Here is a 6,517-nt window from a genome sequence, read left to right as displayed (position 1 = left end):
CCCTGTGTCCACCAACCACTTCTGGGCATGGGTCACACAGTGTCAAAATAAAATAAAGTCAAGGTTGTCAACTAAAACAAACAACAAATGAACAGCTCAAATGCACGGTCATCTGAACACAAAATCTTAGCTTGCTCTCTCTCACGGATTTTCTCTGACCAGCTGTAATCTCCAGCATTTGTTCATTTCAACAAAAATTATGTTAAAAATCACCTCTCTCTGCTCTGTCAATATTGAACATTCCTCAGGAGGGTATCTGGGAATGGTTAAAAATCCAGAGGAAGGACACCTGCTCATTTCAACTAAAAACAATGTACTGCTCACACTGACTACCATCAAGGGTTTCTGTTTAGCGACATTGCAAGACTTCAATACAAGCCCCCTTGGTCTAAAAGTGGGCAACTTATCTGAGGTGAGGTCCTGCAGTGAAGTAGATTCAGAGCTGTTTTGTGGTGATGACATTGCCCTACTCGACACTGGGTCAGAGGCAGAATGGGTCAGTGTTGAAACCATTTGTCTTTAAAATGACTCACACATCGTTCTGGACCAGGTGAGGGATGGTGACAAGTTTCATGACGCAACTAAATCAGAGAAGAATGCTCCACAGATGCTTCCTGTTTGATGGTGTCAAAGGACTTTGGAAGTTCTAAGAGCACCGTATATAACAGTAAAAATCATGTCCTTTGTTCCCGTCTGGCGCTGAAGAACAGGGAAATTCCGGGATGGGTTCCTCAGGCACAGGCAGGAGAGAGTTGACAAGAACCTTGGTGATACATTTTCCAATGGTCGACATCAGGGAGATTTTGCTGTAGTTAGCACAGCCTCACACGTTCTCTTGTGAAAACACTCACAACTGTGGCATCTGGGAGCTCTCCTGGGATGCTCCCCTCCTTCCAGGTAAGGCAGACAAGGGCATGCAGCTGCATTGGGAGCTCAGTGCCCATCCACCTCAATGCCTCAGGGGAATACCTATTGCACCTGTAGCCTCATAAAAAGAAACTTTAGTCAATCAAAGAAAACAATCAATAAATGAACAGCTCTGCTGAGGAGTCATCTAGACTCTATATCCTAGCTTGCTCTCTCTCATGGATGCTGTCTGACCTGCAGTAATATCCAGCATTTGGTTTTTTCAAAGAATAAACCCTCTCTGTTATGTCGCTATTGAACACTCCTGGGAAAAGAACAACAATGGGTTGCAATCCAGAGGAAGTACACCTGCTCATTTCAACTGAAAATAATTTATCACTCACACTGAACCCCATCAAGTGTTTTTGGGACAACAACAGTGCAGGACTAAAACAAAAGCCCCCTTGGAGTAAATGTGGGCAGCTTGTCGGTGGAGTGGTCCTGCAGCAACTTAGGTTCAGGAGTGTTGTGGTGATGACACAGCCCTGCTCACCACCAGTTCAAAGGGGCAACGGGCAGGTGTTGAAGCCATTTGTCATAATGATGACATCTGTCATTGTGGACCAGGAGAAGGGTGGTGACAAATGTCATGCTGTAACTAAAGTGGTGAAGAACACTTCAAAAATGCTTCCTGATTGATGGTGTCAAACGCCTTTATAAGGTCGAAGAATGCTATATGCAGCAGTGAAAATCATGTCCCTTCTGGTCCTCTGTGACAGAAAGCCAGACTGAGTCTCCAGGAGGAGGTCCTCAGGCACTAGAATGAGAGAGTTGAACAGGACCTTGGCGATAGGTTTTCCAATGCTCGACATTGAGGATATTCCCCTGGAGTTACCACAGTCTGACGTGTACCATTTTTTGATAACACTCACAACTGTGGCATTTGGGAACACTCCTGGGATGTTCTCCTCCTTCCAGGTAAAACAGACAAGGGCATGCAGCTACACTGGGAGCTCAGTATCTCCGCACTCAGGGGGAGTACCACTTGCACCCGCAGTCTCATTCTTAAGATGGAGAACAATCTTCTTTGTCTCATCTAAGGCTTGATTCCTGCTGAGGTCCTTGCGTGCAACATGCTGCGGGGTGCACGTCAACAATTTACACATGCACAGGACATGACACTGACCTAGTCTTTGCACAGATGTCTCCTCGAGTGAGCAGAACCCCTGACACACCTGCCAGTCAGGTCTCCCTGCTTGGACCAGGGGATGAGCCCAACCAGGGGAAGTATACTTCATGACATTCACTGGGTGACTACGTTCCAATCATTACCTCCATCCTCCTCTAAGCCCTGGGACATGGGCCCATTCTCTTTCCTGTCACTTTCCTGAGTTACTTTCCCACTCGGTCCACTTCCTCGGACTCTGGCTTGACCAATGGTGCCAGTGCTGTACAGTGGCCAACTTCTTGCGTCGCAGAAAAGATTTTTCTTCTTCTGCTGGTAGGTAAAAGGTGTCAAGGCTGAGACATCTGCCGCATCCATCTTGCCCTCAGAGGTTTCTTCCAGGCTGGGGAGACTGGGAGAACCCACAGGTTCGGACAGCCGTGCTGGATGTTCTGAGTGGCTGGGTATGTTTTGAGACTGGCTACATGAGAATTTGCAGCTATCATGTTATCTGCACGTTTGTTCAGGACATAGAATAGAGACCATTAGAGCGCAGCACAGGTCCTTCAACCCTCGATGATGCGATGACTTGTGGAACCAATCTGAAGCCCATCTATCCTGCACAAAATTTCATTTTCATCCATAGTTTATCCAACGACCATTTAAATTCCCATAAATTTGGTGAGTCTACAACAGTTGCAGGCAGGGCATTCCACACCCGTACAACTCTGAGTAATGAAACTACCTCTGACAACTGTCCTGTATCAATCACTCCTCGATTTAAAGCTGTGTCCCCTCATGCGAGCCATCACTATCCGTTGAAAAAGGCTCTCACTCTCTACCCTGAATCCTCGGATTACCTCAGATACTTCAATTAATTCACCTCTCAACCTTCTCTCTAATGAAAACAGCCTCAAGTCCCTCAGCCTTTCTTCAAAAGAACTTCCCTTCAGACCAGACAACATCCTAATAAATTGCCTGTGAACCTTTTCCAAACAATCTGCATCCTTCCTATAATGCAGTAACCAAAAAGCACACAATACACCAAGTGTGGCCACACCAGAGTTTTCTACAGCTGCAACATGACCTCATGGCTCAGAAACTCAATACCTCTACCAAGAAAGCTAACATCGTAAGCTTTCTTGACAGGCCTACCAACCTGGGTGGGATATTTCAGGGATCGATGTACTTGGCCACCAAGACATTCTGCCAACTCTGAGGTCTCTCTGTTTGACAACACTTCACAAGCCCTACTATGAACTGTGTATACCTTGTCCTGTCCCTCTTACCTGAATGCACCACATTGCATTTATTAAAATTAAACTCGAACTGCCATTCCTCACAAACCATGCATCCTATATTCTCATTGAAATCTTTTACATAAATGAAAAATGGAATTGGACCCCGCATCCATTCCTGTCTTCCCCTCAAGCCTCCAGCCTGAAAAACAACCTCCACTGCCTGCAACAGACATTCCCAGATCAGGCACCACACTGTGGCATACACTCTGCTCTTAAAACAGAAACTAAACCTGCTGTCAATTTCTAAAACAAAAAAAAACTATTCCCTCTGGGCAAAGTCAGAAGGAAATAAATAATCAAAAACTGGCTATCCCTGGCCTCAGTCCCCACCAAGCACTCGTGGGCAGGGGTCACAAGGGGCCAATATAAAACTAACCTCAAGTAAATCACAGAAAACAAACAATAAATGAACAGCTCTGATGAGGAGACATCCCGACACTAAAACTTAGCTTGCTCTCTCTCATGGATGCTGTCTGACCCACTGTGATCTCCAGCATTTGCTCTTTTCAACGAAATTAAAAAATGTTCTCTGCTTTGTTGCTATGGAACACTCCTGGGAAAGGAACAATACTTGTTAAAACCCAGAGGTCCTACAACTGCTCACAGACTAGATTACTTACAGTGTGGAAACGGCCCAACAAGCCCACACCGACCCTCCAAAGAGCAACCCACCCAGACCCATTCCTCAACATTTACCCCCTCAACAAATACGAATGGCAATTTAGAATGGCCAATTTACCTAACCTGCAAATTTTTGGACTGTGGGAGGAATCTGGAGCACACAGAGGAAACCCATGCAAACACAGGGAGAATGTGCAAACTCCACACAGACAGTTGCCTGAGGCAGGAATGGAACCCAGGTCTCTGGCGCTGTGAGGCAGCATTGCTAACCACTGTGCCGCACCCTTCAAAGAAAAGTACCTTAACCCTCAAACTGAAGCCCAACAAGAGCTTCTGGGACAGCGAAAATGCAGGACTACAATAAAAGCCACCTGGGCTCAAAACTGGGCAGATTGTCAGCAATGACACCCTGCAGCGAGGTCAATTCAGAACAGTGTTGAGTTGATCAGACAGCCCTGCTCAACTGGGTAAGTATTGAAGCAGTTTGTCATTACGATTACTTATAGACATTTGTGGAAGTGTCAAAGGATGGTTACAAACTTCAAGCTGCAACTAAGCGGAAAAGAATGTTCGACAAATGCTTCCCAACTGATGGTGTCAAAGGCCTTTATAAGGTTCAAAAGGGACATATACAGCATTGAAAACCATGTCCATTGTGCTTAACTATGGTTGACTGACGCTGAGACACTGGGAGGAGTTCCTCAGCCACAGGGAAGAGACAGTTGATGGTGAGTTTCCAGTGGCCAACATCTGGAATAATCCCCTGTGGTTACAACAGTCTGACATGTTGCCATTTTTGAAAGCACTAATGACTTTGTCATCTGGGAGCTCTCCTGGGGTGCCCTCCTCCTTCCAGATCATTCAGGCAAGGGAATTCAACTGCACTGGGAGCTCAGTACTTCACACATCAATGCCTCAAGGGAAGAGCCATTTGCAGCTGTCATCTTCCTCATCGGGTGGATGGCCATCTCTGTTCCATCCAAGATATGGTAAAGCTGAGCTCCTTGCGTGTAATATGCTGGGCGAAGCAAATCAACAATGTACACATGCACACTGTGTAATACTTCAGCAAGACTTTACAGAGCTGGAAACTCAAGTGAGCAGAACTGCTAACACATCTGTCTGCCTGGACTGCCTGATTGGACCAGGTTAACTGCCCCAATCGGGGAAATCATATCCAGTGAGGTCCACCACTCTGCAGTCCTGAGAAAAAGGCCCATTCTGTTTGCTGTTGCCTCTCCTGGGGCATGCTTACACCAGATTTGGTTCCACGGAGTCTGGCGCAGATACTGCTGGCATGTACTGGACTGCTGCCTACCTCTTGCCCATTGAGCAAGTCAGCAGGAATTCATCTTTTTCTGCTGGTGGTAATGGCATCAAGGCTGCGATATCTGCCATGTCAATCTTGCCCTCAGAGGTTTCTTGGACACTGGGAGGACAGGGAGAACCCACAGTTTCTGGCAGCCTGTTGGATGTTCCGTGTGGCTGGGTATGTTTTCTTCCTGCCCCACTTTTGATGTTATAGGTATCGGTTGACACAAATACTGAATCAGGATCACCTCTCTGCCTTGAGAAGTGTACATCATTCGACCATGCCTCTTACACATACATGGCAATTCCAATCGCTTTAACAGCAAATTTTGTCTCCTGGACTAAACTGCCTCTCTCGTATAGAAATACCTTCCGGCCAGCATTGGTGTTCATGACACCTTTTCACACACTCCACAAGGTGGAAGAACATCAGATTTAATCTGGAGTGGAGTCTTCTCTGCAATACCAATGCTTCTGTTCCTGTATTTGTGTGAGTGCTGGTCTATAATCAATCACAAATTGGGACACTTGTGTATTGACTAAAGTTGCAGGCTGTATCTTTAAACTTTCTTTCATGTTTGAACTGCTCTTTCCCCCAGACTATCAGACAACAGATGCAGCTGTCCTTACATGCTGAATATCATTCCACTTTAAGAAAGACACAAGGCTCCCTCCTGCTAAATGATGGCCAGCATGATAGCTGGGACCAGCATGTCCAGTTTCTGTGTACTGTAAAAGATCCTCACAACTTTTCAATTGTCATCCCCACATTTGACAAATGCACGACATGCACATCCAACCACATTGTGTGTACACAATGATTAAATGGATAACCACCATGAAAGCACTGGCACAGTTGACGTGCAACTGTGTCCAGATGTTACCTGACCAGTTCTATGGATGGGGTGCAGTTGCTGGTGGCAATCTTTGTCTTTGTTGGCACTCCAGCCATTGACCCACAAACATGGCTGCGTCGGCATCTGATCCCGGCCACCAGACAAAACATCTTGTCAACATCTTCATTTTGGAAATCACAGGAAGACCCTGGTGGAGTTCAGCCAGTATCTGACAGTGACCTTTGCTTGGGAGAAACACACTTGCTCCCGTATTACTATGCCATCCTCAATGGACATCTAGTCTCACAAGTCAGAAAGGATTCAATTCTGGTTGCGAGCTTCCTTTCATTTCCAACACCACAGCTGTTTGTCATTCACCAGGAAGGGAACTTTTTGTACCCACAGTCTGAGATTGTCAGAGATGATGGGAAGCATGC

Source organism: Hemiscyllium ocellatum (assembly GCF_020745735.1).
Source record: "Hemiscyllium ocellatum isolate sHemOce1 chromosome 40 unlocalized genomic scaffold, sHemOce1.pat.X.cur. SUPER_40_unloc_1, whole genome shotgun sequence".
NCBI classification, from domain to species: Eukaryota; Metazoa; Chordata; class Chondrichthyes; order Orectolobiformes; family Hemiscylliidae; genus Hemiscyllium; species Hemiscyllium ocellatum.
This window is presented reverse-complemented; position numbering follows the sequence as displayed.